Source organism: Cetorhinus maximus, chromosome 13 (genome assembly GCF_964194155.1).
Source record: "Cetorhinus maximus chromosome 13, sCetMax3.hap1.1, whole genome shotgun sequence".
NCBI classification, from domain to species: Eukaryota; Metazoa; Chordata; class Chondrichthyes; order Lamniformes; family Cetorhinidae; genus Cetorhinus; species Cetorhinus maximus.
The window spans coordinates 16,569,356-16,579,257 of NC_135891.1; the positions used below are offsets into that span (position 1 = coordinate 16,569,356).

At 39.6% G+C, this 9,902-nt stretch overlaps 1 protein-coding gene across 1 annotated transcript in view; it reads right to left on the reverse strand.

Moving 5' to 3' along the window:
- LOC144688449 (protein phosphatase EYA1-like) overlaps positions 1–9,471 on the reverse strand; it is a 261,652-nt gene extending 252,181 nt beyond the window's left edge. Inside the window, exon 1 of the mRNA XM_078555016.1 lies at positions 8,957–9,471. The gene's annotated coding sequence lies outside the window, so the exon portion shown is untranslated. The remainder of the gene's footprint in view (positions 1–8,956) is intronic.
- Positions 9,472–9,902: the final 431 nt, after the last annotated feature.

Sequence of the window (9,902 nt, forward strand, 5' to 3'; positions counted from 1 at the left end):
ATTAAATCCTTATTATAAGAAAGGCTCCCTTGTTGTAATTCAATCTAACTTCATTGTTCGAGAGTTCAGACTCTATACGTCGCAGCAACACTTATCAATTAAATAAGACCCTTATTGTAGTCACTGACCACGCAAAAGGCCCATCAGGAATGGTTGGCGTTTTTTTTTTGGAAAAGTAACTTCATTTTGCTAGATACAGATTTATTCCTCTGAAAATGAACCCAGCATTCACAATTTTAGCTCATCAATGCCATCAGGCACAGACACAAAAACATCTACTTGTATAAACGGCACAGTTAGCCGGACAGATGGTCAGAAATCACACTGTGGCAGGTATTGCCGATGTAGAGGTTCAGGAGTTCCTGGGACACCTTCAAACAAACTGCATGCAACTATTTTACTGGTGAAAGGAAATAAGAGACTGTCCTTAACACTGGGTGCAATTTTCCACCTGCTGGCACACACTTATTAAATGTGAAGTGCTGTCACCCATTCTTATGCACAGAGTCAACATGAAGTGCCTGTCACTCACGCCTATATCCTCAATAAATAACTATCAGCCACTCTTATATAGTCATTGAGAGAATCATTGGGCAGAATTTTCCCTGCCAGTTGATGGCTGGCATGTTTGGCAGCATGAGTGGACAATATGGCAAGAAGGCCAAAAATCGGTTTCCCGACATCGTGAAGCCAGTTTACAATCGTTTGCTCTGCCCATCAATTGCGGGCCACATTTCCTGCCGCTGCACATCAGGAACTTCATTGTAATACATTTGCATATCATAAGACCAACTCGCCAGAATTATCCTCCCACACTGGATCACCCGAGCAACCCCGATGTGTTTCACAACTGAACATAAGCAATGTGCACTTGGAGAGCTGCATTTTGCTTGGGACTTTGTTTGTTTGCCTATCTTGCTTCAGGCAGCACATGGTAATCAGTGCCAGGCTTCGAAGGCAGCACCACTTCACTTTTAGGGGGCACATGGGCAGGTCTCTACTTATGAGACCAGCTGTAAGGCAGGGGTTGCTTTTCAATGGCTACAGGGCTATGGTTTGCTTAGGGAGGGGGGAGCATTGGTCTCAGGCAAGGGAAGATGCTGCAGGGCTAGGGCATTACTGGGGAAGGGGAGTATCCCAGGGTGTGTGTGGGGACACATATTAATCTGTGCGTGGCCTCAAGAGGGTGAGGGCTGAGGAGGCAGGCTCCAGAGGAGATGGAGGTGTGAGAGTTTGCGTGAGAGAGTGAGTGGTGATGTTCCTTGAGCTGGCAGTGAATGAGATGCCAGTGAATGTGTGATGGGCTTGTGAGTGTGCGGGTTTAGAGTGATGAGATGGTTGCCTTACCCTGGCGGCACGGATGAGATCATTCATCCATTTTCTGCACTGGATGGCCGACCTCTTGTGTGCAACATTGGCACTGACCACCTCTGCCACTGCCTCCCAGGTCGGACCGGTGACACTGATGGGTCTCCTGCGGCCAGAGCGGGTGTAGAGGACATTGCGATGGGCTCCAACAGTGTCCAGAAGGCGTCCCAGGGATGCATCACTGAATTGGGGGGTTGCAGTCTTCTTGCCTTTTGGGGCCATGTCTTCTGTTCAGCAGTCCTGGGTTGGAAGCACTGAGAGATGTGCATGCGGCTGCACTTTAAAACATGGCACCTGGCATGAGGAAGCGGTGAGGTGACAGCGTGGCGGGCGAATTGGAGGCTGCCCGCCAACGAAACAGTGTGTTTCCCGGGAATGCATGATTAATAAGACAGGATTGGGACGATATGTCTGCTACCACACTTAGTACAAATCTGGGACGATTCAGCCCATTGACCCCTTTACGCTTAGTAAATGCCATTCACCTAGTTCTAGCCATTCAGTAAGATTTATCCAGTCCTATGCACTCAATGAATACCGACTACTCACTTCCATATACTTGGTAGATGCATTTCAATTACTCCTATGCTTGTATTAAATGGTCATCACTCATTTCTATGTATTTAATAATGGCTTTGACTTATATACTCTTGTAAATTAAAGTAATAATATTTCTGAGCTAGAGTTTAAGGAGTTTAATTGTCTCTTGGACTGACAGTACAACTCAACATCTCTGAGCAGCCAGAGCTTTGTGCTCCTGATGTCTGTCAGCAGAAACTTCTTAGCACCTGATAAAAGCAATGTTGTTACACTGCTTACTGATGTTAGTGTCAAATATCAATCATAGAGAGCAGAACCCCAAATTTTGAATTGTGAGAAACCGCCTGCTTATTCAACACATATATCGATGTAGTGTAATTTACCAATGCACAGCATAACTATCAGCATGATATACTGCAGCTTCTGGAAATCTGAAATAAAAAATAAAAAACGCTGGAAATGTTCAGCAGGTCAGGCAGCATCTATCGAGAAAAACAGAGTTAACGTTTCAGGTCGATAACCCTTTAGTTCTGATGCATGACCTACTGAGCATTTCAAGCATTTTTTTGACTTTACTTATAACTATCAGCATGCTTACTTCTGTAAAATTATGTATAACTGTAAGTATATTCTTGCCTCTGCATTTATGTACAATAATCATATTGCATTAAATCAATATTGTTATGTTCAATATGGGTGAATAGAACTGAATGGATTTCTCTACAGAGACGAGCCAAGTGACCTTCGGTGTCCTGATGATTCTATGACCCTATGACTTACAGTATTGTAACTATTTATATTGATATTTCTAAGTAAAATATAACTGCCACTGTATCTATAACTATTGTATTTGATGACAGTATAACTGTCAATGTATCTATTAAGTGCAATTTTGTCGCACTTACCTACACTGTATTTTTATACAGTGCAGCTATCACTGTATTTTTGTCGGCATGTTTACACACAGTGCAGCTAGAAGTATTTCATGTACACTCTATTTATGAACAGTATAGTCCAGTGTATTTGTGCACACTGCAATCATCAGTTTCTTGTCATTGTAACTCTAAATGTAGCTATTGGTGTAATTGTGTTAAATATTACTGTTGAATGCACACAATTGTATTTATGTTCAGTGCAGATGTTCAAACATTTACTTTGTATATTGAATATATTTATATAGAGTTTCAAGTTCGATGTATTTATGTATGGTGTAGTTGTCTATGCATTTCTGTGCAGCATGATTATAATGCTACATTTACATAGCAACTTCCTGACTCAGACTAGTAGTTGCAGTATCAGTTCCAGCCAAGCAGCGTCTTGTTTATACTGCCTAGATGAGCTCCTGCCCTGGAAACGACTCTGTACACACGGGAGTATGTATATAACCACGTAGGCGGGAGTTCCTCTGTCAGTGATTAAAATTTAAATGTTTATAGAAGGCAAGAGAGAGCTGTGTGTGTAATTATATGAAGTACGTCTATTACTGTAACACAGGGCACACTATACAGCCAATGAAATAATACTCATTATTAGTGATTCTCCAAGACCTACTGCCGTTCATTGTATAACTATCTCAATCTATGCATTTTAAAACTAAAAACATTTGCATGCTATGGAAATCCGTGCAAAACCACAAATCATTCCCTTAGCAACCATGCTATAATTATTTAATGTGCTAACAAGAAGCCACGCAAAGCCTTGAGATGAATGATTCCTCGCTCTCGTTATTGTACAGTAATAATATATGCAGGAGCTTTGCAAATCAAGTACAATGCCACTTGATCCAGTTATTCAAATCCCCATTGTTCAAACCTCTTTGCTATGCTCTAGTGGACATTTAACTTAGTTTATGAGTAGTTTACAATAATGCAACATCTTCTATGACTGCAACCTCCTTCAATAATTCCAACATAATTTGCACCATAGTACATCTTTCTTCAATTTGAATAAAAGTTTGCAATGATGACACTCAGCTTTACCTCACGGCCACCTCTCTTGACCCCTCCACTGTCACTAAATTGTCAGGCTGTTTGTCCAACTCCCAGTACTGGATGAGCAGAATTTTTGGCCAATTAAATATTGGGAAGAGTGAAGCTACTGTTTTTGGCCTCTGCTACCAACTCTGCTTGCTAACCACCAACTCATCCCTCTCCCTTGCAACTGTCACAGGTTGAACCAGACTGTTTGCAACCTCAGTGTCATATCGGACACAATGTTGAACTTTCAACCACACATCCGGACCATCACTAAGACCGCCTATTTCCACTTCTGTAACATTCTACCCTCCGTAAACTTGAGGTCATCCAAAACTCTATCCCTGCATCCTAACTCACACCAAATCCCATTCACTCATCGTGCCTGTACTTGATAATCCACATTGGCTCCTGTTTAAGCAATGCCCCTATGACCTGGCCTCCCCTTATTCTGTAATCTCCACCAGCACTCCTCTAATTCTGGTCTCTTAAGCATCCTTGATTTTTACCCCTCCACCATTGATAGCCGTGCCTTCCGCTGCCTAAGGCCTAAGCTCTGGAATTCCTCCTCAACCTTTCTGGCTCTGTACCTCCTTTCCTCCTTCAAAGACACTCCTCAAAACTTACCTCTTCATCCACCCTAATATCTCCTTATGTACCTCGTGTCTTATTTTGTTTTATAATGCCTCTGTGAAGCACCTTGGGGCATTTTATTATGTTAAAGGTGCTACGTAAATTCAAGTTGTTGCTGCACTGCTGCTTGGTTGTTTCTGTTCATTAATAATTAAAGATATATTGAGACCTGCTAAATACAAAACTGATCTCACAGCTTGATTTGACATCATGAAGTGCTTAAAACTTCACTGTTCATGTATGATTTGGTCCGGTTTGTCAGTGGGAAGCAAAATCTTGTCCAACGTGCAGCCTCTATTTATAAATTATTGGAACACCCCTGACTAATACCAAAGAGAGGCTTGGATCATCACAGTCAGCATGAAAATGTCTATCCCCATCGCAACTCTTACCAGAAGTTTTAAAATGTTGCGCAATTCCTCCTGTCCATAATTATGGAAAAAAAGCCAATGTAAGTACAAGGTTCAATTTTCTATGTAATTCCAATGATGAACAGATTTCCCCATTTGTAAAGCATAATTACACTCCATAATCTTTTGCAAAAATAACATAAATAAAATATCAGTGAAGAATAAACAAACATATTACAATAGTACATGAAATGTGTTTATATCTGAGAGTTCTGGTTCATGGGCAGAAGTCTTGAGTTGGCACTGAAGTTTTGGAAGTACGTAGTATTATAATATTTTTGCTGCATAACTCTCGGTATATTCACATATGGAACAATTACACTCGAATTGTCTTATGCATTTAATTCTGCAAATGTGTGTAGCATACCTGTATCACTGTGCTCCTGCAGTATAGTTGTTTAAGTCAGGGGGAAGTAATTGAAGCAATTGTGCCAGATTTTTATTTCATGGAAAATAAGATCACAAATGGGTGTTAAAGTGCAACATCGCTTTCAATTGCATTTACTGCATAAGACTAATGTTGAAATTGCAAGAGTGCTTTCAATACCAAGAATTACAGCATCTGCAGTGAAATGTGCAGTACTGTGTTAAACAGTTTTAAAATAAACAGAATCGTCAGACCCATGGAAGTAAAGTTTTTAAGACTATCTCAGTGAACAGATTTAAAATTCTTATATGTAGGCCTATCATTGGCTGTATTTTAAAAAACAATCTCTTTCACTTTCTGGAAATTTCAAAACAAAAATAGTAAGAAATATCAGGGAGGATGAAGAAATGAAGATAATAGAAGTCTTGGTGCTGTCCATAAGTAAAATGTCTATAGATTCCATAGCTAGTGAGAACACAAAAATGAGTTCGTTCTATGTAATACAGTATAACTCTCTGTTTATTTATCAATATTAACTTCATTTACATGCCATAGAATGCTTAATGAATTTATCTAGGTGAAGTATATCTCATAAAGTTATTAAAGATCTCACAACTTATTTATCTCTTCAGTGATTCCATTATTTTGTTATTTTTATCCGTTATCATTATAAGTATTGATTTCATTGTTACTCATATGAGACTGCCCTTTTTTAAAAAAAAAGGAGAATGCTTAAATGCAATGGGAGGAGAAATGTTCTATTCTGTTTTTCTAATTTTTCCACATTTTGAGTCCGTGGCCTCATCAGTCAGTCAGCCACTATGATTTCAGCAGAGCCCTGAAACAAGAGTACAGCAACTAACCTAGGGAATTTAAGCTCAGCACATTTGAGCCTTTTCGCTGTCATTAAGACACCATTATAATTATTTGTCGCCTAAATCTAGTTTATCTCCATTCACCTGATTAGAAGAGGGTGTTGGTGAAAATCCATTAGGAGCAGCGTGATCAGTCAGGAAGGAAAGAAGAGCCCTTTTGTCTTGCTGAATTATCTGTATTTTGATTGTCCTCTGACTGAATCTTTCAGCTAAGGAGTGTAGCAAACAAACTAAAAGCCGAGAAGCCGAGCCCCTGTTTCTCAGAGGTTCCTCCTCTGTCAGCAGCTATGTGTTTGCTGAACATTTAAAGCCTTTCTTATAGAAGTCCTGGTTCTTAACAACCATCTTCCTCCACAGCTTAAACCATTTCTTTTTTTGTTTTAAAAAATCCTGCATTTCCACGCCTGACTCCTGTGTTAACACCAAATCCTATGACTAGGTAACACCTATCATTTAAATGTATGGCAAATACCCTTTGAAACAGTTTTTTCCACCATAACTGCAACTAGGTTGCACGATTTCTGTTTGTTGTTTTAATCTCCACTACAGTTCACTTTTAGAGCCATGCTTTAAGACCTTACGAATTTCATGCTTCAAAATTACGCTGTTAAAAATCTTGCACATGATCAGCAACCCTGTAGGTAGTTTAAATGAGGCTCCCTAAATGTTATGTTACAACCCACTTATGACTACCTATTATTTTCCACAATACCTCTTCCCCAAACTGTCCCTCACTGTTTAAGGACCTGGATGAATGTAAATTCAATGCAAATCAGATTTTATTTTTTGGAATTTTTTTAAGCCTCTGCAGATTCAATAAGTGATCAGATTGTTTCCCTGTCTTTTCACTAACCCTCTGAATTTTATGTTTATGGCATAATAGAAGAAATTAAATATTAAATTTCAAATGTTCTATTCTAATACAAATATACACCAAACTGATCAGATAATTATACAAATATTTTTTGGTTAAAGTCTATTCATAAATTGAGTTTGGATTTTATTCCAAAAAAACTTTGAATTCGGGGCAGTCAGTATAAATACTTTCATCAGCCCATGTGTAATGCAGTCTGGCTACTTACACAGGTTCCTGACACCAAAAGGGCATATTTAAAGATTGTTCATGTCAGTCATTCTTGCAAAGAACCCAGAATGACAGATCACACATTGTCTAAAATATAACATTTACACAGAATCATTTCAGGTTCAATATCTCAGGATAGTTCGTCTGCTCCATATTAAACAAGTATCTGCATCATGCTGCTCTTAACTCCTCATCCCAGTTCTTTTTTACATTCGATGCTAATTAAATTTTAAACAGCTTGATAGCCTACGTCTGTTTAATGTTTTTGATGTCCAGCAAAATCTTTTTGATCCAAACATAAAAGGCTAAAATGCATTAAACAGTTTGAAAAGATCATTTTAAGATCAATCCTAGCTGTTTAGCTTTAAACATTGTATATTGTTGTTTTAAAATTATAAATTGGTTTAGATTGAAGGTTGCACTAATAGCATTTCTGTATGAGCTTTTGTTTCAACAATAATGATATTTTGATACACTCCATTTCAAACCATAGACTTGTTTTTAACTGTATTTTTTATCTGTCATGATAAAAACCATATTGTCTTAGAAAACCTTCATGGTAAAACCTTCATTGTGAAAATGAAACTCTTTTGAAAAATGCTGGTACATTGCAGCACAGCGTATCATTATTACTGGCAGGAGAAGGAGCGTCTTAAAATCTTATGATCATTTCAACACATTATTCATGATTCACAAGACTCATGAGCTTAATTTCAACAACAAAAAAAAGCCAAAATAAGTTGAGAAATATGTTTCGGGGTAAGGTCAGAATTCATACATGTAAAGGCTTAAAGAACAATTCAGGGGCAACAAAATACATAACAGTCCCTATGCACATCTCAATTGAAATGTTGTTTATTATCTTTTTATGCAAACTGTGTTGAACATTATTGCTATGCACTATGTATTGCTGTGTATGGACAGTAAGAAAGCCTATATAGCATATATACTCCTACAGCCTCCACAGCTTCCTTGTACATTCAGAAATTCATAGATATGCCCTACTTCATGTGTAGCACATGCACAGTTAGAGCATTTATATTCTCCTCACACGCAACACATTGCCTTAGAATACCTATACTCTTATGTAGTCCATACTCTTCCCCCGTGCGTGTGAATACTCTCCACTTATACGCCACACCTTTGTTATGCTGTTACTCTTTTTTTCATCTCTACATCAAAAAAATGGAGCAAAAAAAAAATCCGAGCATTTTAGCATCCGGAATCAAATTGCATTATCTGTAACTTTTTATTTGTTTAGCAGGATCTTTGCTCCCGTTCTCTCCAACGCGCTCTCGGCGTGTTTAATTGCTCATTTGTTCCAAGCCTGTTTTTCACACCATCGTGAAACATTGCCGTAATAAAAATAAATGTTTCATTCTTATTGCCGAGATCCCAGCTGACTGCCTTTGTCGGTGACTGCGTATACATTGTAATTACTCTAATCATACCCGAACTTCAAAATAAGACTACTTCAGACTTCAATACGCGCCACAGAACAGTTGCTCTGTACTTGAGTACATTTGTGATTTTTCTTTTAACATAGCTGGGGGGGGGGGGGGGAGATGCAGCTTACATTAAGCACACAAAGCTACTGACTGCACGCATTTCGCGAAAGATTATTTTTAGTGTTAAAACAACATTTTACACATGGCCTATGTGTAAAACGCCAAATGCACCAGGAGACAACAGCCAAGCTTACTCACCGCTACCCAGGCCGATGTTTGTGCGTGTCTCCAAGGCAGAAAGACTAAGCCTGCAGCTGTTGGTATACTGTAGAACTGTCGACAGTCTGAGAGTGGCTTTGCTGTTCCACACACTTTAACAGCAGCAGGAACACACTCACGGTTCCAGCACCGATTCTCCTGTTGATGGATCCCTTTGGGTTTCCCTCCTGACTGCTAGTGGGCTCGGCAATTCTATTTCTACTGAGCTATTCTCAAACGAAGATGAAGGTCTACATTTCCATGACATCTCACTTGTGCTTCAGGCTATATGAAGTGCATTTTTAAGGAGCCTCTCTGGCAGAGAAGTGTACGCACACTGACTGACTGACTGACTGCTCCTGCTGTTAGATGTTGCACACAGTCTGCAAGGCAGTGTCCCAAATGAGACTTGCACAACTCTCTCTAGACCCAGGGGATGCAAGGCTGACTTCCAGAAAAACCAAGAAATGACTCCGGCCAGAAGGCATTGATAAATTCCACGACAATCCTCTACCTTCTCCTCCCCCAACCCCCCCTCCCTTTCCTCTTGATCAATCCCCCGGTCAGACTTTGAATCGAGCTCAATTAGATATTATCTGTAGCTCTTTAGACAAAGACAGAGCCGAGAGCTGAATGTGGAGGGTTGGGGGTGGGGGGGGTGGGGGGGAGAACTCACCTTCTGTTTTCTTTGCTTAATCAGTCTGCTACTGGGTCTGTACCAATTGTGATTGGGATTTTGGTTTGCATCTCTCTCCCTGTCTTAATTCACGGTTAGGTGAAACGACACCACTTTATTTAGCTGACGATGGTATGAAGTTAAGTGTTTCGGCTCGGTTTTCTCCTATCGTTTCATTTGGGGAGTTTGAAACGCTGTATGGCTTTAAAATGGGTAAGTCCTGATACTTGGGGCATAATGTGCATCGAAAGCAAGCAAATCGTAAAACTG